The sequence below is a fragment of the Camelus dromedarius genome, chromosome 17 (assembly GCF_036321535.1).
Source record: "Camelus dromedarius isolate mCamDro1 chromosome 17, mCamDro1.pat, whole genome shotgun sequence".
In the NCBI taxonomy this organism is placed as follows: Eukaryota; Metazoa; Chordata; class Mammalia; order Artiodactyla; family Camelidae; genus Camelus; species Camelus dromedarius.
The window spans coordinates 3,119,944-3,145,277 of NC_087452.1; the positions used below are offsets into that span (position 1 = coordinate 3,119,944).

At 55.9% G+C, this 25,334-nt stretch overlaps 1 protein-coding gene and 1 long non-coding RNA gene across 4 annotated transcripts in view; one reads left to right on the forward strand and one right to left on the reverse strand.

Moving 5' to 3' along the window:
- GRIP2 (glutamate receptor interacting protein 2) overlaps positions 1-25,334 on the reverse strand; it is an 84,379-nt gene that overhangs the window by 49,662 nt on the left and 9,383 nt on the right. The window lies entirely within an intron of this gene.
- Positions 1,571-2,376, forward strand: LOC135323305 (uncharacterized). The gene is made up of 2 exons (XR_010384701.1): positions 1,571-1,863; positions 1,966-2,376. It is a non-coding gene; the product is annotated as an uncharacterized LOC135323305 (long non-coding RNA).

Sequence of the window (25,334 nt, forward strand, 5' to 3'; positions counted from 1 at the left end):
CTTCTCCCCAAAATGCTCCCCTCGACCACCTGTTCTTTTGCCAAAAATCCCCCTCCCCTCTCCCCTAAACTGGGCTGTTCGATGCTGCCAGGCCTCTGCACTGGGCCCCCCCACTAGAATGCTCCTCTGCTCTGACTGGGCCCTTGAGCTTCTCTGCCTGGGAAGGTTTGCTCAGCCTTCAGAGATCCCTGCCTGCTGGAGTCCTTGCCTTCTGGGTCGCAATAATGCTTCTCATACTAGGGTGAGATTGTCTACCCACCTCCAAGACTAGGCGCTTCTGAAGACAAGGAGAGGGTCTGGTCCTCCTATGTCCCCTGAAGCCAGCACAGGCATCTGATGGAGTCATCAGTGTACCATCACCTCACTCGTAAGCTCTATGCACACCCTTATTTGTAACACGGGATAAGGACACATGTGAGTGCTCCAGGCATCCAGCAAGAACTCAATAAATGCATCTGGCATCCCTTCCTGTCTCATACACAGCCAGCCTCCTCTCTGACCCCCTAGTCTGGCCCCGGAGGTCAGCATTACACCCAGGGAGACCAAGGCAGAGGGGCGGCAGCTGGCTCAGGGTCCCAGAGCAGATGTGGTGCAGAGGTGGGACCAGACACTGGGCCCCTGGCCCTCCCCACCACGGCAGTGCTTCCTCCACCCTTTTCCCAAACCACGGAGGCCCCTCACAGGGAGTGCCAGACACCCTCTCGGGAAACAGAAATCAGACTTCGTGCTTGAACCAGCAGCTGGGCCTCCCTTCAGAAAGCTGAAGGTCTCTCCCCATGCAGACTTCCTGCCAATCCCCGTCTCTCTGGGATAATCCCACCTCCAGGGCTGGGTGCAGCATTCACCAGGGTGCAGGATTCCTACTATGGATGGAGTGCAGGGCGATTTCGAGCAAAGAGATCCAGCAGTTATTAAAAGCGAATTACACAGAGAGCCACTGATTCCCTTCTCAATGATCTGATTCTGCCCAGGAGTCTCCATTGGGCTCTGTCAGGCCTTTAGTGCCTCCCTGAGGCTAGCAGATCAACCAGTTCTAACAGAGAGCGGGTCCCAGACTCAGAGACCCCCACAGCATGGATTCCAGACAGATGCATCCGGAGGTGCTTGTTGGTAGAGGTCGGGCTGGGGGAAGCCCTCCGGGGGCCACTCAGTGAAGCCAGGGGTCCTGGGTCCTTTATACTGACTCCAGTGGGGGAATTCTGTCCTTTTTGTCCTTAAGGTGAGGGTGGCTGGGGCCATGCAGGGCCAGCCCAGGGAAGATGGAACTGGGTACTTGATTGAGATCATCCAGCTCTTCCTGAGACACAAGACAGCGGGCGGGCTGCCCCCATCCCATCCTACCCCCTCTGCTGCCATCCCTCCCAACGGAAGGGAAGCCCGGGCCTCTTGCTGAACAGCAAATCCCCAGCATGGCTGTGCAGAGTGAGGGAGAAGTCAGAGAACACAAGCCTTCAATGGTGGGCAGGCCTGAGCTCAAATCCTGACTCAGCATGGCCCACTGAGCCTCCGTTGGCTTATTTCCCAGCTCCTCCCAAGTTCAAAGTGTCGTGGACTGTGCCCTTCGAGAGGGACATGGATCCACTCAGAAGGCACTGGAGACAAGGCACCGGAGCCCAGCCACTCGGAGCTGATTTGGGACGGTGGGGCGATCCCAGAAGACCCAGGTCCTACCGAGAAGCTCCCTGGCACTGTGTCTGGTGCTGCAGAAGGAGCAGAGCTGAGGAGGACGTGGTCCCTGCCCTCCAAGAGCTCCCACCTGCGGAAGATGCTCTTCTCCTGGACTCCGTTTCCCCATCTGAACACTGGGGACAAGAATCTGCACTGCCCAGTGATTCCACATATTGGAGCATCTGTGTACAGCAGGTGAGCAGTACTCTCCTCTTATCCCCCGAGCAGTGCGACTTCTGCAGACCTCAAGCTCTCTGGGAGCTGGCGTCTGCATGGACCCCTGTTTTCTGCCTCCAGTGCTCTCTTCCTCTGGCAGCTTCATCCCCCCTTTCCTGGGGGAGCTGCTCCCTCTCGCACTCAGACTGGGTGGAGCTTGCCCCCAGTTCCAGGAGGACCCTTGACCAGAGCCCGCTAGCCAGCACACTCCCACCCTGGCCACGGTGACTAACTCAGTCAGCCCAGCGAGAGACTCTTCTGGGACTCGATCAAACTGCTGGGAAAGGGAAATCCTTCCATTGCAGGGTGCGGAGAAGTGGTGTCATTCTGGAGCTGCCGGTGGTCGTTGTGGCACTAAAACAGAAGTGGGGTGGTGAGACTGATCAAATCCTGGTGATGAGGTCACCTTGGCACGGAACCCACTGTACCTGATGTCAGTAATACCCCTTTTCAGTTACTTTAGCCAATAAACTCCCTTCTTTGCTTGTGCTAGTTTGGGCTGGGTTTTTGGTAACTTGGACCCCAAAGCATCCTGACTAATTCAGTGTCTTCTTCATCTCAGGTTCCAGCACAGAACAGGGGTTCAGCAAATGCGGAGTGAATGAATGAGTGAGTGAGCAAATGAGTGAACGATAGACAGAACACAGATTGGCATGCTCCCCACTCTGCTTCAGCGGGGCCCGGGGCCGCGGACTTTAGCTGAAGGAGGCCACAGCTGGGCGACGGGTTCCTTAGCGGCGCGGGAGCCCCAGATGCGTGGTTTTCCTGGCAGGACTCGAGAAGGGAGCCTGGGGGTTCTGGCTTCCAGCCATCCAGAGCTTGCCTGTTGTCTGAGCAGGCGCCCCCTCCACCGTCCCCAGGTTTTCACAGGGCTCCTTGTGCAGAAAGGGCAGCCCCAGGGACAATGTGGGCAAGGGCACGACCCCCTTAGAGCAGATGCAGCCAGGGTGAAAGAGCAGACCCCCGGGGGGGCCGGGGGGGGGGCAGACAGGGGGAGCGGGGGGGGCAAGGAGGCCTGAGTTCAGGTGGGCTACGGGGGGGGGCGGGGGGGCAAGGAGGCCTGAGTTCAGGTGGGCTACGGGGGGGGCGGGGGGGGGCAAGGAGGCCTGAGTTCAGGTGGGCTACGGGGTGGTCCCGCCAAGCAAGTCCCCGCTGTCCTCTGGCTTCGTGGGCTCCATTCCATGGCCCTGCCTGGGTTCACCCTCCCTGTGCCTCTCACTTCTTCTGCCCCAAGGCCCAGAGAGGCTCCTCTCATCGCCAAAGGTCACACAGCCACGGAAGCAGCCAGGCCAGGATTGAAACACAGGGCCATCTGACAACCCTCAAAAATGAGGTGACCGAGCCCATGGGCTGAGAGAAGGAAACCGATCACAGAGGATCCCAGAGGGATCCAGGCCAGCCTCCACCCTCGACTCTGCTTTTGCACCCCTGCCTCAGCCTCACAAAGCCCCAGAGGCCATGGGCTGCTGCCACCCCCACCTGCTTCCTGAAACAAATTAGCATCTCATCAGCCATGCCTTTAATCTTCTCAGCCTGGCCCTTTCTTCCCCAAGGGCCAAGTGGTGTGACATTTCTGCCACCCAGCTCTGCTGATCTAAATAAGACAGAGGCCCCCAGGCTCTGCAGGCGGAGGAGAGGGGGTGGGGGACAGACCCCTTGTCACTGCTTCTCCAGGCTGCGGGAGGGAGAGGACGCTGGACACCCATCCATCCATGCACTCTTTCAACAAATACTTTATTAAGCACCTTCTGTATGCCAGGCCGGGCAGCACAGCCACGAACAGAACCAAGCCTACACGGTGGGGGCGTTCTAGTGGGGAAGACAGACAGCAGATGACCAATGTGAGAAGTAAAAGCTGCAGGACATGAGAGGGTGAGATGTGCTAGAAATAAGCAGAGCAGAGCAAGGGGCATCGAGTGCAGGAGATGTGGCCGATCCTGCAGGGACCCTCAGAACCCAGATTGTGGTCTCCAAATACCTCTTCCCACTAAAAGGACCCCCAGGGCTCCTGGGGGAAGTGGCTGACTCCAGGACTGGCGCAGGGAAAGCGCAAGACGAGCCCGGCACATCTCGTGGGGCCAGAGTAAGGAGCTGCTTCAAGTCTGGTGGGGAATCACACAGAAGCCAGCTTGGATGTAGGACATGCTGAGCATCAAAAAGAATAATGACCCCCAAACTGTAATATCCATGTGTCCGGGATTCTCAAAAGAAAAAAGAGCCTCCTCGGTTCCTTTGGAGGCAGTCAAGGTGCAACAGGGAGAATAAATCCGACTCCACTCGGTGACAGGCACCAACTGATTACTCTGAAAACAGAAAACGCAGGTAAAGAATGAAGCATTTATCCCGTCTTCCTGTTTGAACGGTATTTTGGGGGAACCTAATAAGGGAATGTCATTCTTTACAGAAGAACCACGGCAAGTAAGTGCAGGAGAAATAAGAGAACTGGAAAGAAAACCACCTTTCTGCAATCCTGAGAAAATACAGGATCCGGCACCGAGCATCCATGGAAGGTTGAATGGGGCTCTGTGACGGAGGGGCCCAGGCAGACAGCACTTGAACCCTGGACTGATCCCGGCATCACCAAACGTGGGAACGTTCTGGCATGTGTGTCCCCCAGATGGATGTGGAAGGAAGCCAAGCCCCTCTGCCTGCAAAATTGGACCCGAATTAAATCCAGCTCTAGACCCAGATACTAGTCGACAGGAAGTACAGGGGACAGACACCATGAGGCCATCCCACAGGACAAATGACCCGGTTTTGCCAACAAATAGAGTGAAAGAGGAGAAAAAGGGGGGGTGGGGAGAAGGTACTGTTATAGATAAAAGAGACTTAAGAGCCCAGTCACCCAAATGCAGTTTGAGGACCTCAGCTGGATCCCGACTTGAATAAACCAGGCGTGGAGAGACACGTGGGAGGCCCCAGAGGGAAACTGCACCAGGTCTGGGAACGGGACGGTGTTAAGAAATCATGGTGGATTCTGGTGGGTCGGTGCTGCTATTTTAATTACACTTAAGAAAAAGTCTTGATCTGTTGGGGATACAGATGAAACAAAAGAGTCTAAGATTTGCCCTTAAAATGCCTCAGGGGTATTCCTGGGTTATATGCGCCACTTAGAAGTAAATAAAAAATGGAAAAATATAAAATTAAAAATAAATACAGGGGTTATAACAGGTCTCACTCAGTAGGGGACATTTGAAGAAAGGCTGAAAAGAGGCGGGGGCGTGGGGGGTTCTCCAGCAGGGAGGGGCCAGAGCCAGCCTAAGGTGTTCCGGGGGGGGGGTGCAGCAGTGGGTAGGGGGGTGCAAAGCGGGGCCTCCTAAGGACTCTGGCTTTCCTTTGAGGAAGGTGGGAGCCACTGCAGTGTACAGTGCAGAGGAGGGGTGTGGTCTGACCTGTGATTTAACACCATCCTCTGGCTGCTGGAAGGAGACAGGACCCCAGGTGGCGAGGGTGGAGGCAGGGAGACCAGGGAGGAGGCCCTGGCACAAGTCAGGAGTGTGGGTGGTCCCTGGATCCAGGTGGGGACAGAGGAGGTAAAGACAAGGGCAGAATCTGGTTTCTTCTGAAGGTCGCAAAGCCTTCGACTGTAGGGGTTAAACATTTGCTGAACGGCAGACAGTCCTAGGAGGGTGAGATCTGGGGTCCAAAAGGCCTGCTCAGATCCAGCCCCCACTCTCTGTGCGGTCAGCTCCCCACTCTGGGCCTCACGTCCCCCGTCAGTAAAATGAGGATGATGATTAAGAACTCAGACAATCCAGGGGGGAGGGTACAGCTCAGTGGTAGAGCGCATGCCTAGCATGCATGAGGTCCTGGGTTCAAGCCCCAGTATCTCCATTAAAATAGGTGAATAAACCTAATTACCTCCCCCCCAAATTTAATAAAATAAATTTTTAAAAATCACAACATCACTCTATTAAAAAAAAAAAAAGAACTCAGACAGTCATTAAGCTCTGTAGAGACAAAGAAGGTGAAAATGTCCTGCAAGCTGGTAAGGGCATGTATCCCCGAGAGGGAAATGGCCCTTATGGAGCACCTAGCAGGGGCCAGGCACAGAGCTCAGGGCTCCACAGGCATCAAGCCCCACCTTGTCACAGGTGGCACCACCTGCGGAGCTTAAAACAACTATCGCTGAATCAGAAACGTTTCGGGGGCCAGGATGGAGAATCACTGCCTCACTGCCGCCCAGTAGGAAAGACAGGGCATGGGTGCACAGAGAGGGAAAGCGGCTGCTCCAGCATCACACAGCTTCCAAGAGGCAGAGGGAGGGACTTCCAGCACAGCCCCGCCTACTGCCCTCTCCACCACCCCCTGCCCTCCACCTCACCAGGCCTCCTTTGAGCCAGCAGCAGCCCCACGGGAGGCTCAAAGACCGCCAGGCAAGCAGCCTACCCATCTGAGGGGTCTGAGACTTTCACAAGCCAAGAAAGAAAATGCCACCAAGCATCTTCCGAGTGGGCCAGGGCGGCTGTCTGACAGGTGCGCCAGCAGGGCCACCTGCCAGGAAACAGGTGGCATGCCTGTTGATAGTCCTGGCACTGCCTTCACAGTGCAATAATCAGGGGCAAATGCCCGGGCAGGCACCGTTAACGACTAAGATGCAGATTAAGTCCCGGGCGCTGGGGTGGAGATGACAGAAATGCTGCAATGCGGGTAGGTCCCGTGTGCCACGAGGGCTCCCCCACCTGCCACAGCTGTGCCCACGCCTCCCACACCATGACTCCCGGCTTCCCTCTCCACACCTGCCCACCGAGTCCCTGGGAGAGGACAGCCTGGGGGCAGGTTTAGAGTCTGACAGTGCTGGGTTCAAATCCTACGCTTTCCTGGTTCACGAAGTGGGTCTGACATCTCCCAGGCATCTCGTGGCTGTGACAGTGTCAGGAAATGACACGCATCTGGGGCGGACCAGGGCTCTGTGAAACGGACCTGCCTCATTATCATGGGCCAGGCATTTGCTCTCAGAATACAGTTTCCCTGTCTGAAAAGTGGAGATGAAAATCCTTCAAGTCTGAGTATTACTCTGCGGTGGGCTCCCCAGCCTTTGCACACAGCAACCCTCCCCGTGACCCCATAGGTAGGATGATGGTGAGACCAGGCACGGAGACCAGGGCAAAGGTTCAAGGCCGCCCAGCTCTGAGCCTGACCCCTGTGGCCACGCTCCAAGCCCACCCTCACACCCACTCTGCTGTTTTTCCCGACACAGACGCCTCTGTTGTGGTCTCCATGGGAGCGTGTGGGTGGGTGTGAATCAATACAGCACCGCTCCAGGCCCGGGTGCCCTCCCACCTTGCTTTCTACTGTGTGCCGTTCCTGCCGGCAGGCAGCCCGGGGGCCTGTAAGTAGAGGCAGACCAGGCAGGGCCCCCAGGGCTCTGAGCAGCCCTGTGGCCCTGGGCTTCACCTCCCCTTGGCCACCGTGGGGACATCACCTGGCACTTGGGGACTTTGCGAAGGTTCAGCTGGGTCAGACGCGGGAGCTGGTATCACACCCACCCGCTTCCCTTGGCACCAGCCAGTGAGACCTCATCTGGAAAACTGAGGCAAGAACAGGAGGGCCAGGGCCAAGGCCGGGCTCACCCGGGTGGGACGAGCCGCAGGAGGGGTCCTGTCTCCATTTGGCAGGTGAGAGAAGTGAGGCCCAGAGAAAGGAAGGGACAGGCTCAAGGTCAGAGTCCATCCACAGTAGTCCGGGCTCAGATCCACGGTGCTGGGCTCCCAGCCGGCCCCCTGCCCACTTAGCAGACATGCCTGCTGGGCCAGGCGACGTGAGTGGCCGGGATCCCCCCACTGTCTGAGGGCTTCTCAGATCTTCACACAACAGCAGGAGAAGTACCCCCCACATGGTAACCCTGCGGCTGAACTGAGGCCCCTGCATGTGTCCCCCAGACCCACCTACATCCCAGATCTCCCAGATCCTAAGAGGTGCGAGCAGACAGCTTATAAGTGGGCAATGTCACAGCCTGAGGGAGCCAGGTCCGAGCGTCACCCTTCCTGGGGTGGCCTGCAGGTCCACATCCCCCAGCCGGGCCCTCGGAAGACCAGGAGCCCCCACGAAGGGGCACGGGGCTTTACGCCCACCTCGTCGCCAGCACAGCCCCGTCCTGCTCAGCACTTCCCCCCCAGCCCCAGCCTCGAGCACAGACAGGAGGGGCCGGAGCTCACCCAGCCTGCTAGTGGCGGCTCCAGACCAAATGCCTGTGCCCCCTCCAGATTCGTACTCCAGATTCGTACGGCGTCAGGAGGGGGCCTTCATGAGAGAATTGTCCTGAATGGGATTAGAGCTCTGATCAAAGAGACCCCAGAGAGGTCCTGCTCTCCTCCCACCACTGAGCACACGGCGAGAAGGCGGCTGCTGTGGGCGTGGGCCCGCCCCAGAGCTCGACCACAGTGCTGCCTTGACCTCGGACTTCCCACCTCCAGAACTGTGAGAAAGAAACTTCTCGCTTACAAGCTACTCAGTTGGGTGTTTTGTTCCAGCAGCTGGAACAGACTAAGATGGCAGCACAAATGGGGCCAGAAATACCAGGTCCTGTTACCCCCCACACCCTCCCCCAACAGGCAGCAGCCACATGTCCCAGCAACACCTGAAGACGGCCCTGCCGGTGGCCCCAGGTAAAGGGAGAGTGTGTCCCCAGGGAGAGACTGGCCCGGCTGCAGGGGGGCCTCTATCTGTCCACTTGTCCGCAGGGCAGCAGTGTCAGCAGTCTGGACAAGGTCTCGGGACTCTGGCCATTCAAATGAGCCACCGCAGTGTGGGAATCAGAGCCCAGGCCAGTAGGAAACTGGGTGATAGCCCATGAGGGGACAGGGACAGGGACACAGAGTCTTACAGCCACAGGGGACTACGAAATAGTCCACAAGGGCAAACAAGATGGACACCCTGGAGCCCCAGGACCGCAGGTCCAGAACCACAGAGCATTCATCATGGAAGCACCCCACACTGGCACCCGACCACAGGCCTGGAACAGCAGCAGACAGGGTCAGAATTACACACACAGAAGCCACAGTGGTGAATGAACCCAAGCCACAAGTCATCAGACTGAGGGTGGGGACAGGGCAGAGGATGGTATCGTGGGACCCCAGACCACGTCCAAAGGGATAGCATGAATTACTGGTATCTTGCCCAGCAGACTGTGACCTCCTGAAAGTCCCTTTCCACGGCCCTGTCCTCTCCATCTCACCCTCAACCCCACCAAACTCCTCCTCCCAAGGCTCTCGGGGAGAGAGGCAGGCACATGGCCACTGTGTGAACTGGGACAAGTTGCTGTGTGCTCTGGGCCTCAGATTCCCCACTGTAAAATTAGAGGGTTGGCCCTTTCCTAGAATCTATGAAATGATCACATCACTCTTCTCTCCCTCCTAGTAAGCGTCTATGGATCCCAAAGAACATCACTTGAATGAATGAATGAATGGACGAGGTACCGTCTTGAAGTCTGACCACTGGACTTACCGGGGCTCACCTTCGTGTCCCTGGATCTTGGCCTTTGTTCTCTGCCCCTAGGTAAACCAGGTCCTTTGGCTTTTTTCCTGCTACACAGCCTCCTCCTTGGAAGGCCGCCTCTCCATCTCCCTAAGTTCCCTGGATTCTGTCAGCCTACCCATGTGTCACCTCCTCCAAGAAGCCCTTCCTGACTCCTCCCGCCCTGGCGAACTTCTCTCCCCACACTGCTGCACCAACTGGACACTCCTTGGCACCACAGTGCTCCCTCCCCCACCCCTGTCCAGCTGTCAGCATCACTCCCCTGGACAGCAGCAGCAGCCTCCTCACTGGTCTCCCTGTCTCCACCCTCACCTTCCCGAACCCACCTTCTTCATAGCAGTCAGAAGCCAGATCTTGTCTTTCTCCTGCTTACACCCTCCCATGGCTCCCAGGACACTAGATAAAACCCAAATCCCTCAAAAGGTCAATAAGGTTCCATATGATTGGTCCCTGTGACCTCTGGTCTCATCTCCCTCCAGTCCCTTCACACTGGCCTCTCCCACCACACCATTTCTCAACCACAGGACCTTTGCACGTGCTGTGCCCTCTATCTATGATGCCCACTCCCTTCCCACCCCCCTGTCTGCACAGCTCCCTCCCTCCCTTTCCTCTTTAGGTCCTCACTTAAAAATCACCTCCTCGACAACCAAAAGGTGCAGACCCACTCCCCAGCACCCCCACCCCCTTCCTTGTCTTGTTTTTCCCTCAGCATTTCTCATCTGCCAAACCACTTCTTCCTTGTATTTCTTATTTACTGTCTGTCTCCCACACTAGAATGACAGCTCCATCAGGGCAGGGCCCACGCGCGTCTTCTGCCCTGTCCCGATGCACCGCAGGTGCCCAGCAACACTTGTTCAGTGAGAGATCTGAGTCACACCCAGTCTGGAGGCATCTTCCTGCTCTTTGCTGGCTGCAGGTCCTGCCTGAGCCCCCCCCCCCAACGCCCCTTCAGCTCGGGGTCAGGGGGACAGGACGGGAGATGAAGCCTTCTTCTGTGTTTCTCCCTCAGTTTGGAGCAGATATTGGCACAAGGTCACCCAGCCATGAGAACAGAGCTGGGATCCCCACCCAGAACCCTTGGTTCCAAGCACTGTTTCGATCTGTTTCTGGGCACTGAAAAAATATCTGCAGGGAAGAGAGGCAGGCAGGCCCCTGAGAGGAATCCTGGCCACAGGTGATTCAGAGTCCCCTGCCCTGCGTGGGTTCCAGCTGAGGGAGGCCACCAGCCACCACGGGTAGACATCCTGCGGAAATGCCCCACAGAGAGGTGGCCGGCGGGTCAGGGAGCCAAGGCAGCGGGGGAGGGGCTGTCCGAGAAAGCCCGGGGGCTGGGAAGGGGCTCCCCAACAGTCAACATTGCGGGGACCCCAGGCTGGGCCTGTTCTAAGCCCTTCGTGTATATTAACTCATTTAACGCTCATAAACGCCTCTGCCACGAGTGGTCCTTTGAGCCCCACCCTACAGCTGAGGAAACTGAGGCTCAGAGAGATGGAGTGTCTTGCTCAGGGTCACCCAGCCAGCAAAGGGCAGAGCCAGGATTTGAAGCCGGGTTGTCTGGCTCCAGACCCCATGCAGAGGAAGAGGGCCTGTGGCAATGGGGTGAAGGTGAGGAGAAGGACTTTAAAGACAAAGCTGTCTGATGTCCACTTAGGAGATGTGTGAATCTGAGCAACGAAACCCCCTCCATCGCCTCCTGCCGGCCAGCGTCCCAATCAAGCCTGCTGCTCCACGTCACCCTCCAAGGCTTACGGCCTCCCAGCCGGAAGCCAGGTGGACATTGTGGGGACAGAGACCACCCACGCAGGCGGGGATGTGACCCTCACACCAGAGCAGCAGTGGCAGGAAGTGAGAGCCCAGAGCCGGGGCGGGCGGCTGCCCTGGGCATGCAGAAGCCTTGGAGGGTGTTGGGGCCACCTGGGGCCGGGATTACAGCCTCAGCCAGATTGAGAGCGGAGCTGCGCAAAGCGCAGTCTGCAGACCCAGGCCTGTCCTGGAACTATTTCTCGCTGGACAGCAACAGAAGAGCCCAGAAACTGAGAATAAACGGTTAGGGACCATTAGAGCAATGCCACACTGCCACAACACCCCAGCGCCTGATCAGTGGCTTGTATTTTTCATGGCTTTCTTGTTTCATTTCATTTTTCAATAATTCATTGCTAGTGTACTTTTCAAACGTATGAGATTTCAATAGATAAACAGTGAAAGGAAAATACTGGCCCTTCACCAGATAATCTAAGAAGCAGTGATTTGGAGGAACCAACCAGTGACAAGAAGCTGGCACCCAGCCTGATGTGTAATAAACATAAAATAAAGCTGCAAAATAAAAGCTTAGCTTTGGAAATGACATAAGACTTTTACGTGTGCTGAAATGAGCTTTTTCAGATCAGGGTGTCTCACAGTTTGGACTGGACCATCCTTTGTGGTGGGGACCATCCTGTGCATCCTAGAATGTTGAGCAGCATCCTTGGCCTCTACCCACTAGATGTCAGTAACCCCCCTCCCCCAGTTGTGACAACCAAAAACGTCTCCAGCCCTTGCCAAATGTCCCCAAGGAGGCAACAGTGCCCCCAGTTGGGAACTGCTGGCTTAGATGTTCTGACTCTGTGTGTGTGTATGTGTACGCATCTAGGTGAACGTCTGTATGTGCAGGTGTGTTTGTAGTGCACATGCGTACGTGTGCATGTGTGTGTGTGTCTGTGTTTATCCTTGGCCCACCTTCCTCACTCACATGGTCAGCCTGCCTGGTGTCTAGAAGCTTCTGAGTTTGCAACCCCTGGGGTCACCCATTACTCTAAGGGCTGCCTGTTGGATTTCCCCTCCCTAAAGTTGGCCCACAGGAAAGGCATGGCTACCACTGAGGACCAGTCTAATGAGGTCGCCATGGGAACCTGTGTCCACCCAGGAGTGAAGCTGCCCTCAGGGCCTCCTACACCTCAGCCCCGGGAGCCCAGGGGTGGTGGACGAGACCAGCCACAGGACAGAAACCGTGGCCTCCAGCCAGAGGCTGAGACCAAGACAGGTGGTCTCCGGGGCTCACTGGGCGGGAAGAAGCTGAGGGACCTGACAAGGTGGCTGGTGGAGCAGAAGCTCTTAAGGACACACCAGGGAGCACAGCCTTCAAACCACAGGCGTCCACACTCCGGCTGGGGGCTCTGATGCACAGCGACCCAGCAGGGTCTCGGGGTCTGTGTTTCCAAAGCTCACTGGGTGATTCTGATGCACAGGAAGAGCTGAGACCTCCCTCTGAGTGCATCAGAATCCCCTGTGAAGCCTGATAAAAGAAGAGATTCACTGCAAAAGGAAAGAAGAGAGAAAGAGAGAAAGAAAGGGGAAGAGAGGAAAGAAGAAAGAGAGAAAGAGAGAAAGAAAGAGAGAAAGGAAAAGAAAAGGAAGGAAGGAAGGAAGGAAGGAAGGAAGGAAGGAAGGAAGGAAGGAAGGAAGGAAGGAAGGAAGGAAAGAATTAGTGAGAATGCAGAGCAACTGGAACACTCACACATGGTTTGTGGCAACATAAACCAGTAGGACTTTGGAAAGGAGTTTGGCAGTATCCATTAGACTCTCTAAGCATGCATATCCTAAAATATACCTCAATAAAGCTGCTAAGAATATGCTCACCCTATTGGCCAGCAACTGCACAAGGCGTATACCCAACAGAAACGTGTGCCCCTGGCTACCGGAAGGCAAGTTCAAGAATATTCCTAGCAGCATTTTCCATGAGTCAAAAAATGGAAACAACCTAGAAGTCCATCAACAGTAGAAGAGATGAATAAAAATGGTGCATTCGTGCCACGGAATACTACACAGCAGTGAAAAAGAACGCCCTGCTGCTACACACAGCCCAGTGGCTGGAGCTCAAAACATGATGTGGAGGGAAAGGAGCTGGACGGAGAAGAGCACACACTAGGAGATTCTGTTCACGTGAAGCTCCAGGACAAGCAAAACAACTTGTCATCCCACTCCCAGCAACACCGGTTCCTCGGGCTGGGGCCCGGATGAGCATCTGAAACATCCCCTCCCCCTACTCCCTGGAGATTCTGGTTCCCCAAGTCCTGGGGCCACATCATGATCTAAAACATTCGTTGAGCACACGTTGGGACGGGGAGCCCAGAAAGCCAGCCCCCAGCTGTCAGGTCCTGCCGCTCAAAGCAAGCTGGGCCGCAGCTGGTAAGAGCCCAGAGGGCCAGCAGCAGGGCTGGTCGATGCCGGGCCCTAAAGAATGGCCTTGTGGGCATAAGGAGGGAATTCCCACTGGTGCCACCCTGGTTGCGGGAGACACTGGAAGGGAGGGTGGGATGGAGTCGCTCGGTCACTGAAATCCCGTTGCAGGTGGGCTGGCGGCCTAGTGTGCCCACTCTGGAGGCCAGGCTGGGCGACAGCCCTGTAAGGGAAACAAAAGGATGGGGAGGAAGCAATTAAGGGCCTGCCATCAGGGAGGCAGCTGGCATCTGCTCAGGCATCTGCCGAGGCTCGTTCTGTCTCCCCAGAGCCCAGGTGGGTGGGGGACGGGATGGGGGAGCTTCAGGCCCACCCTATGTGCGAGAGGCCACGGAAGCCAGCAAGCTGCACGGACGCCACGTCTCCTTATCAGCCAGGGTGGCTGGGCAGACGAGTCCCCACCCTACCCTGTCACCACCACTGGAGGGAATGGGCTCCCCGCCACAGCACCTGAACTGCAGGTAGCCTGCTCAGTGCCAGGCCCGGGGAAACGCTGGGCACAGAGAGCAGCAGAACCAGCCCCAGCTGTGACAGGGTGTAACGGGGAGCGCCAGGAGGCCTTCCTGGAGGGAGATGCTGGGCAACGTCTGCAGGATTAGTGGGGACTAACCAGACAAGCCCCCCACCCGCCAAGGCAGAAAGAACGCGTGGCAAGGGCCTGGGTGAGGTAAGAGTGAGCACTCCTGGGCACTCCTCTGCAGCAGGCAAGGCTCTGGGCCCTCCTGCACTAACCCAGCTCATCCATGCTGACACTCGTGCAGGGGCTGCCATTCCCATTTTACAGATGAAGACACTGGGCCACAGAGAGGTTAGGTAACCTGCACAAGGTCACACAGCTCGTAAGTAGCAGAGCCTGACTCTGAACCCCCTGTGCTTTGCTGCCTCTCACTTGGCTGTTTTCCTCTAAGAATGGACAGGAGGCCAGCGTGGCTGGAGCCCCGAGAGGGCGGAGGGGAGCAGTGAGGGCGGGTGGGGAGGGCAGCAGCGGGCGGGGCCCCACGGGAAGACATAGATCCTGGTAGCGGTGGGGGCCCTGCAGGTAGAAGGAAGTGATGGGGCCAGACACGTGTTTCACAGGCGCCGTCCAGCCAGGGTACGGCCAGTGTCTAGCAACACAGGACCGTCCACGGACACTTCCTCACTTGTTCTGCAATTACTGAGCGCCCCAAGGCACCACGGTCTTTTCTCCAGACGGCATGGTCCACGTTGACCCCTGGTGGGCGGCAAGGACCTCTCAGACACAAATGCACAAATTGCACGACTTGACAAACTCGAGAAGCACATTCTGGCACGAGCCTCAAAGCCCCGGTTTAAGCCCTTGATGGGTCCCCCTCCAAAGCGCAGCTGAGCCACTTTCACGGCTTCTGTTGCCACTTTTGCTTTGTGAAGGTCGATGTCATCGAGATGGAGTCTTTCCTAATTAAAATGTGGGGTGAAGATTTGACTCATCAATCAGTTCCTCTGCCCAAGCACACACTACCGGTCGTAGCAGCTTCTGCCGCCGCGGATTTCCCGTTCTGGCCACAATTTCTGTCAACTCCAATCCTCTCGGGTCAGATTTTTGCAGGTCTTACTGTTGGCATGGAGATTTGATTCTTCTGTCAATTGTTAGATCGATAACCATTTTTACTGTGCACCGATTTAGCCAATGTCAGTTTTATTTTGTGTTGGTTATTTCTACCGGTGATGTTCATGACAGACTGCACTGGGCACAAGCAGTCCAGGATTCTTTCTTAGGGAATGTGAGGCGAATGGAACATGCTTGCAAATCACAAAAAAGGAAAGGAGCCTGAAGACAGGGAGAGAGGCCCAGACACAGAGACCACAGATCGAGGCTGTCAGGGAGCCAGAGAGAGACAGAGAGACACAGAGAGAGACACGGAGGGGAGAGAGACCCGTGAAATGACAGTTTAGCTTCTGACAGCTCAGCAGAGCCAAAGGGCAGTGTCCCAACCACTAGGCCACGCTGCCCTCCTTCCTCTCCAGGCACAGTCTGGACAGCCCCACCTCCAGGCCATCCTTGGTCCTTCTTGACATTCATCTCAGGGTTCAGTCCTCCCATGGCTCAGTAAAGCTTTATCAAAATAAGAATAAAGGTCACTCAGACTGTATCCCAGCAGACAGACCTCTGGGCAGATACTGACCAGCTAACAACACCCCCAGCCCAAGTGAAACCAGCTCCAGTCCTTGGCCTAAAGCCAGGGAAGTTCCAGCCAAAGGAGGATGTTGATGTGGCTGAGGGAGTGCGGGCGCCTGGGGCCGGGCAGGCTGGGGTCTGAGTCTGACTGTCTCTCCTTGGTTTCTCCTCCTCAGATCTCAGCTGTCTCACCTGAGGGCTGGGGCTGAAGGCCTAGCTTGCAGGGCACACGTCAGACGGGGGGCCTGTGTGAAGCCCCTAGTGGGCCCCTCTGCCCAGATGCCATCTCCAGCCCCCACCCTATTGGGCTGTCTAAGGAAGGTGCAGATCCTCCCAGCTCTGGCTTCAGAGCAACAGCCCCATCCTTGCCCTAGGCCGTGGGGCAAAGAGGTCCTGAGCTTGGAGACGTCCCGGCTCAGCCTTGGGCTAGGGAGGGCGCTTCTGCAGGGCAGACCTGGACTCTGGGATGGGGTGGAAGGCCCGCTGGTTTGGGTTTCTCTTCTCTTGCCCGCCTCCCCAGCGCATCACGAGTGGGTCTTGCGTCTTCTGCATCTCTAGTGGGTGCAGTGGAAGACCGAGGGCACAGCGGTCTGGATAAACATCTTTTTCATTTATCAAGCGAGTCGATGACGAGGTGAAGGAGCTCTGGGCTGGAGCGTCTTCGCGCAGGGTGGCCCAGGTCAGCTGCTTTCTCTCCCTGACCCTCGATTTCCTCATCCATAAAAATGGGTCTGCTTCTTATAAAAAGCTGAACATACACTTGGCCTGCAACCCAGTACCCACACTCTTAGATATTTAGCCGAGAGCAGTGGAAACACACGTTCACATAAACACCTGTCTAAGCTCCGGGCAGCTTGGTCACAGCAGCCCCAAACTGGAATGCCCCAAATGCTCACCAACAAGAGATTGAACAAAGACACTCCCTGGATACACTCAGCAAGAAAAAGAGCAAGGTACTGACACACACAGCCGCACGGGTGAGTCTCAAGACACACTGAGGGGGGAGGGCAGAGCTCCAGTGGTAGAGCGCATGCTTAGCGTGCACAGTGTTCTGGGTTCAACCCCCAGGAGCCCCTCCAAAACTAAATATGCAAACTTAATTACCCCCCAAAATAAAATAAATAAATGTTAAAAAAAAAGGACAAGCTGAATGTGCAAAGACTATACATATATGATCTCATTTCTATGAAACTCTAAAAAAGACAAATCAGATTTATAGTGATGAAAAGCAGATGGGCGTTTGCCTGGGTCCAGCAGGAAGGGGAGGAGAGCAGGAACTACTTAGCGGGACACAAGGAAACTCTGGGGGGTCATGGGAAGGCTCTAATTACGCCCGAACTGGGGTGGTGGTTACATAGCTGTGTACATTTGTCAAAACCTTCCACTGGACACTGAAAAGGAGTGCATTTTACTCTATGTAAGTTATACCTCGATCAAGCTAATTTTTGAAAGGTTCCTGAGACAACCTTCTTGCAAACTTCCCAGGGCTAGTCTCCGATCGGATATCACATACCAATGGACGTGTCACACTTTGTCACCCTGGGACGGACTTTCCAGGTGGGAGGGACTGGGGGCATCTCTATGGGTGGTACCAGAAAAGGAGCCCACAGCACTGGTTGTGTTGGGACTCCCCCATGAAGGTGACAGTGCCATGGCTCTGGGGTCGGGTGGACCAGGGCCGGAATCCAGCCCTGCCTTCACCATCCCACTCTGCCACCCGGGGCAAAGTAGCTTCTCTCCCTGAGTCTCAGTCTCTGGAATATTCCTCTGAATCCTGGCCAGCAGAGCTTTGGCTCTGGGCTGAACCCCAGGAGTGCAATCAGGCCTCATCACGTGGACGTCTCCAGCGTCCTCTAGACTGGGAGACCACCCGGGGCTCGCAGCCCCGCAGCGGCAGGGTGGCCGGAACCCCACGCTCTTCTACGCACTTCCTCCGGGCGGCAGGGCAGGCCTGTCTGTCGCATGCGGGATGGTCTCCTGTCTCCGATGCCTGTGATTCTTCCATCAGCGTCACAGCATGCCCCTTCCTCCAGCACAGTGGCTCGTGTCAGAGCTGCTCACCCATCATGGGACTTCACGCCGGATGCAGGAGCGGCCTCTGCACAAGCCCAGGGGGCCCTGCGGGGAGGGCTGCCTCCCCCATCAGCCTGGGGGACCCCATGGGGTGGACGGCCTCTTCTGCCAGCCCAGGGGGCCCTGCAGGACAGAGCTGGTCTGGCCACCCCTGCACCCCAGTACCCAGAGCAGATGTGAACCTACACTTGTTTATGAATAGGGAATGAAAACCACACCTGGTTCTCTGCGGCCCCAGAAGGCTCTCCTCCGCCCTCGTCCTGCTGAGGCCATGTGGCCTCCCCTGCCCCTCCGTGGGCAGCCTCCCCCAGCCCTAGGCGAGAAGGGGACAGGCACACTTCACGCTGCCGCGTGGTGCGCGCTAAATCAAGCACTTTCGTTGCTCTGTGATGGTTCACTCTATGTGTCAGCTCAGCCGGGCCGTGGTGCCCAGCTGCTCGTCAAACGCCGGCTGAGATGTCGGTGTGAAGGCGTTTTGCAGATGTGATCGCCATTACAATGACTGATGAAGCCGAGGGCCCTTCAAACGCAGGTGGGCCTCGCCCAGTCAGTTGAAGGTCTGAAGAGCAAAGACCGAGATTCCCCCAAGAAGGAGAATTCGGCCTCACGACTGTAGCATGGAAACCCGGCCCGAGTTTCCCGCCTGAGCTACACTGTGGGTTCCTGTATACCAGCCCCAGAAGCATGTGAGCCAACTCTTTAAAGTAAACCTCTCTTTTTAGATAGACGGACAGATGGATAGATAGATCTCTTCTTGGTTCTGAGTCTCTGGAGAACCCTGCCTGATACACTCCGAGCCCTCTTTTCTCATCCAAACAAACAGAGGCCCCCACCGTGGACATCGGTTTCTACCCACCCAACATCCAGACTGCGGTCTTCTGACAACAACATTCCAGTCGTGCTTGGGGGAGACCCCTTCCCCCACCTTCTGCCTGTGCAGCTGACGGGGCTGACCTTGCTTCCAAGACGGGCATAGGCAGGTGTAAGCCAATCAGAGCAGTTTACGCATCAGACACAGTGACTGGCTGAGGAACAGACACGTGACCCCACACTGTCCAGCGGGGGACAGCCCCAAGACTTCTGCTGGAACCAATATTTGCACTTTTTTCCCACCAGTCTGGAGCAAATCCAGCAGCACAGAGAAAGAGAGACAAGGAATGGAGAGATGGATCTGGGCTGTCACCCTTTGAGCCCCTGGATTCAGCCCTTCCTGAAGCTGATGTAAGCATGCAAGGTCTCACTCTTGCTTGTGCCAGCTGGGGTGGGATTTTTGTTATTTATAACCCAAAGCTTCCTGCCCGGTACCACCTCCTTCATAGGCTTGAGGGTGGGCTGCCACGGCTCAGCAGACAGGGCCTGGCTTGTTTTGGACCCTGGTGTGTGCAAGCCTGAAGCAGGGCTGATGAGCAGAGTGAACAAAGAAAGGCGGAGGAGGGAGAAGGGACGCAGCACCAGGGCTGCAGGGGGACAGACGGGGAGAGAGGAGAGAGCGGTTGGCCGGGTGAGTTTGCCCTGTGTTGCTCTGTGGGTATGACACACCTAACCCTCGTCTCTCCAGGGAACCTGCGGAAGAGTGACGTTTACACTCCCACCCTCAGGGCACGACGGTCCTGCTGCTCCATCTCCACGCAAATGCTCAGCACCGCCAGCCTTTTCAAGGTCTGCCCCTCTGATGGGTATCTCACTGTGGTTTAACTTCCATCTCCCTCTGTGAGATGCACTGAGCAGCTTTTCACACGTTTCCTGGCCATTTGGATTTCCTCTGTAAAGCACCTGCTCAAGTCTCTTGGCCAATTCGCTATTGGGCTATCTGGACTTTTCTGGTTGATTTATAAGAACTCTTTATATATTGTGGATGAGCCCTTTGCTGACAATATATGCTAAGTATGACTACAAGGTGGGCACAGAGAGAGACCAAAGGCCACTCATGGGACACAGGCTTATTCGAGATGGTCTAAAAGAGATCTCTGGACAAGCTGTGAAGCTTAGATATTTTAGGAATCGCTGACCCTCACACCTAGATTACATGAAGGACTCAAGCACAGGCCAGGGAGAGCAAGAAAGCAGGAGGGCAGGGGAAGGAGGAAGAGGGGCAACAAGTATTCCCCTGTGTCAGGGCCTGTGACTGATGCGTCAGCTACTTTACCGCAAGTGCTCCTGCGGCCCTGGCCTTCCCAGAACACGCAGACCTGTCCATACCTCGGGGCCGCTACACTGGCTGTTCCCCTGGCCTGTGTAGTTCCCTGCAGAGCAGGCTCCTCCTCCTGGTCAAGTGTTTACTTGACCATCACCTCCTCAGAGAAGCCTCCCTAAGGACCACAGCTGGGGGGGGGGTCTCCACCCCTCTACGCCCTGTCCCAGCATCATCCGTTGTCATTTCATGGCCTGCCACTAGCACACATATGTTTGCTGATGAGGCGCTCAGCTGGCTCGCACACTGGGAGGTGAGATCAGGCAAGGTCCTATCCGAGCTGCTCACAGTGCGCTCCCAGGGCCCAAGGCAGTGTCTTCACACAGCAGCTGCGCAGCAAACACCTGTCACACAGACGAATGCCCCAGTCTCACAACAACCCTGCCAGATAAATGCTAACACTGCGCCCACTCCACAGATGACAACGCGGACTCAGAGGAGACCTCCAAGGTCTCAGAGGAAGCGGCAGACCGGAGGGCATCCGGTCCTCTGACTCTGCATGTGCCCCCACCCCCGCCCCACGCCAGGTTTCTTTCAGTTCTGGGGGTGGCAGTTCCACGAGCTGTTGTTCAGTGTTACAATGGGAGTTCCTGGCTCCCAGAAGAACTGAATGCAGTGGGGAGAGTGTGGGACCAGGACTCCTGCCAAGAGGCCAGTGCATAAACCAGAAACGGGTCAAGTTTGCAAAAGCTCAGCCCACCGCAGTGGTCAAAGCATCTCCAGAGATGTCCCGAGAGTCTCCTAGCCCAGCCCACCCCCAGACAGGGACCCTTCTGGCAGCAGCCTTTGACGGGGAGCTCACCGCCTCCCAGGGCAGTCCAGTCCCGTCCTGCCCAGCTCCGAGGGAAGCAAGAGGCGCTGGAGCCCCCAGAGACCTGAACGTGGCTGGGAGGCCCGGAGCGGACGCAGAGCACCTCTTGAACCGGGAATTCTGAGCACTGCTGGAGACGTGGCAAGAAATGAGGTTAAAGCTGGAATAATCAGCTCATCAGCCCCCTCGCTAGACGCCGCACGCACACACAGCCTGCTTTGGAGCGATGCTGCCTACTCCGCCGTCTGCCGGGATGCGGGTGGAGTGGTACAAGTGAGATACTTTATTTATGTGTCGTGCATATTTATTAGGAAGAAGTAAATAAATTAGCTGCTTGCCATCTGTAACCACCAGCCCACACTAAGTTCCCTCCTCCCTCCTCTGCCTTGGGAGGGGCCACACCAGCAAAGCCCGGGGCCTGTAAAGGGACTTCTCTTCTAGTAAGATTTTCTCCAAGGTTTGAGCAGCCCTAGAATTACAATTTTTCTGAGAAGAAATTGGTATCGGGTGCTATTCTAGGCCACTTGCCAATAGCTGATCCTCCCAGTGAGCCTGGGATGTGGGCCTATCATCATCCTCATTTTAAAGATGACGACACAGGGGCTCAGAGAGGTCAAGTCACTTGGCCAGGGTCACACAGCAAATGAACAGAGGAGCTGAGCTCAAGCTCAGAGCGGCTGAAAGACTTCTGTGCTGTGCTGGGGAGAAAGGCTGGACCAGGAAGCGACTACATTCCAGCTCTGGTGCTAGTTGCTGTGGGTCCAAGCTGGTTCCTTAACTCTCCTGGCCCTTTTTTGTTGAATGGGAAAATAAAACATGATAGGACAGACTTCACATGGTGGAGAAGCAAACTGTCACTCATCTGAAACCTGAGTGGCCTTCAAGCATGCCACGGAGGCTCCTGACTGCCCGCCTTAAAGGGGCAGACAGTCCCCCACCCCTGCCCCAGGTTTGCTGTGTAACTCTGGGCACATCAGTGAACCTCTTAGAGCGTCAGTGTTTCCCTCTATAAAATGGAAAAACAACAGGGTATGGTGGGGCACAGGCTGTGAGGAAGAAGGTCTTACAGATGTGAAAAGCCTCGTAGGTCTGGTGGAGGCAGGCGGCAGGCTGGAGCCAAGGACAGAGGGGCAGGAGCGGACCCAGAATGCCCAATGGTGCTCCAGAGTCCAGAGAGGGCACTTGACTTGCCCAGGGCCACACAGTAATCACAGTCGGGGGAACTTCAGACCACCTGTCCCCCAGGCTGTGGAGACAGAGGCCAGGGCGCTGAGCCTGGCACCGTCCAAGCTTAGCCTGGATCTGAATCTTTTATGAAGTGCCGTAAATCTCTCCAGAATCACTCCTGCCCGCAGCCCACAAGCCCTGCCTCACTGCCTCCCTGCAGGCCCTTTTCATTAAATGAAGTGCAGAATCCAATGCAATTGCTTTTGATTTTCCCCAAGGAGCCACCTACACCTCCCTCCGGGGTGCCTGCAGGGCCAGGGCTGCTGCAGGGCGCTCACACATACCCTCACAAACCCTCACAAACAGTATAGAGATTTCTAGATGAAATATTATTTTTAAAGATGTCTGATTTAGTATCTCCAGAGCTGACATGAGTGAGCCCTTAGTAGGTGCCAAAACAGGCCCCTAAAAGGCCCAGGAGGCAGAATTGGCCCAATTCATACAGAGGGACAGTTCAGAGCATACACAGGCCCACCAGGTCCTCAGTTCTGGGGCCGAAGGAGCTGGGGGTGGGGAGCTGTGGACGTGCAGAGCCAGCTTGTCCTTGAACCACTGTCAGAGAGAGCAGGTGGAAGCTGCAGCAGGAAGGAGGCAGGTCAGACTTGAAGAAGGCCAGCCACTAACCCTGGCGCGCTCTGCACCAGGCTAGTCTCAGCCCTCAGATTCCTTCACCAGGAGGGAACAACAGTAACAGCAATTGCTTAACCAGACACCTTCGTGGGCCAGGCACTGCAAAGGTGTCCCAGGGCTTGCAGAAGAAACCTCTTTCGGCTCTCCTGCACCCTGGCCTCCGGTCCTCAAAAACACCAGGCACACTCCTGCCCCAGAGCCTCTGCCCTGCTGTTCCCTCTGCCTGGAAAGCTTCTCTCCCAGGTCTTTCCTTGGCTGGTCCCAGCATAAATGTCACCTCCTCCAGAAGGCCCTCCCTGACCACCCCATCACCCTCTGTCATCTCATCCCATTTCCTGGTCTTCCTAGCAGCACTTTACTTCTGTGAACTCTTATTTATTTGTCCACCTGTTTATGGGCCACCTCCCATAAACAGGTCTTATCCACTGCTGTAGGCCCAGCACTTAGAACAGAGGCTAGCACGCGGTCCGTTGCGGTTAAACAATTGTAGAGTGAATGAAAGGAGGGAGGAAGGAATCAACGCACACGGGGCCAGGGCACAGGCAGGAGGAGGGCAGCAAATGCCGGGGATGCCCCTCCCCACCCCACCACCCGAGGCTAGTCCCCTGAATCAAAGAGCTGGGGGGAGGGGGCTTCCCAGAGAGAGTGGGGGGAGGCCCTCATGGGCTGTGGAGAGTGGGAAATGGTCTAGAACACGAGGAACAGCAACACTCCAGGAGTGCTGTAGCCACTAAAGATGACAAGCGTAAGGAGTCACATCTGCAGGGGAAAGGGCCGAAGCAGAACTGTCTCACAGGCTGACGACAACCGCACATAAGCGGGGTCTCACCGCAGCCTTATTTATAACAGCAAAATGCCGGAAACAACCTCGTTCGTTATCCAACGGGGTGCGGGGCGGGGGCGGCGCAGGGGAGCAGATGGGTAAACTAGGCCCCATCCCGCCGCTTGACGGGGCGCCCTGCAGCTAGAATCATCCAGGGCGATGCTGACCCTGCAAAGCTAAGGGAAGGAAAAGCAAACCGTAAAACAGTATGCGTCACGTGATCTCAACCAAAGCAGACAGTGGAAAAAGGACTGGAAGGAAGTGCCGCGAGGCGTCCCTGGATGGCGAGGCGGGGGAGGGAGATTTTAGGTCTCTTCCTGGGCTTTATCTTCCTTTTCAAAATAGCCTCCGTTTAACAACGGCACACCGAATCAGGGAGAAAGGAATTTCATTTGAAAAGATACTGTTATTATTTTTTAATGATAGCGAGAGGCCAGAGAAATGTGTACATATCAGTGCTGCATGGGGGGGGGGATTGCAATGCCTTTTAAAAAACTGTTATTGCTGTGATTATTTTAAATCGTTTAAATGTCCAACAAACATTTTACAAGATTTTTTTAACTGGAAACATAGACAAAGGAAGAATCAGGAAGCTGGTCAATAGCAGGGCCGAGAGATCAGTCGCAGCTCAGGGACCAAGTGAGGCTTCTGTCTGGGCCTCAGTCTGCTGGTCTGTAGAATGGGTTAACCATCTCTGCTTCCCACTGTTGCTGTAGGACCCAGGCCTCTATAGAAGGGGTGGACTGTGCCCAGCACTTGGTAGATGCTCAATAAATGCTGATGCCCTCTGCCCCCCAAGCAAGGGAGACCCCAGCCAGGGTCCTTCCAACAGCTACACACCCATCGGGTAGGCAGGGAGGGGTCCCCAGACCCTTTTGACCTTGCACTCCCACTACAGAAAAATGTTTGTATACTCCTCTGCAATAACATACCCATGTTACTCATACATAACTAAATTGGCCGTGTTTTACTGCATCTGTGTATCACATCATATGCCACATGCAAAAATAGGGAATAATTAAAGTGTGATAAAACATCACTACAAACTGAGGCTCTTAATATTTTTTCCATCTTCCTCCTCAAGAGACTGTCCTGGGTGTGGCAGCCACAGCCCACTTTGGGGACCACTGGCTGAACCTGTGAGCTCCTGGAGGGCAGGGGTCACTGAGGTCTTAGGCAGAAAATCATCCCAGCAAATTGCTGACACTCAGTCAAGAGCAGTCTGAAGGGAGGGCTGTGGTTCAGGCTGGTTTATATTTGAAAGAAACAAAACAACAGCAAAAAGTGCATCACTCACACCAGAGTCTGACCCCCCCCCCCAGCTTGAGGAGCCCTGGCCTCCCCCCGGGACCTGGGCCACCCTCTCCCTCTCCCTGGGCACGGTCTCTCCGCCTAGAAAGCAAAAGAGCTAGACCAAGTGGTCTCTGAGAGAGGGTCCTGCCCCCTGTCCCCAGGCCTCACCCCCACCTCCCCAAGCCCCTTCCCACCACTTGAGGGAGGCGGCCTCTCTTGGGAGGCCAGGAGGCCACAGTGATTTACAGCCTCCTGGGGCCCAGACTCACTATAAAAGATGGCTGCCCCCACCCCGCCTGCCCTCCAGGACTCCTGCCAACCCAGAGCCAGCTGCCCACAAACCCCCAGGCGTAAATCTTGAGACCCAGTTCCGTCAGGACAGAAGGCAGGCAGTAAATTCCCAGCTCCAGGGTCCCTGGCAGTCGAGCTTCCTGGGAGAACTCACTTTTCACCCCAGGATAAATTACCCTTGCTGGACGGGGTAGGCGAAGCGTTTGTTCACTAGGTTGAAAAATGGTTGTTTGAAGGGCAACCCACCACGGGTTCTCCGACTGGGCTGCCAGCTCCCAGGGTT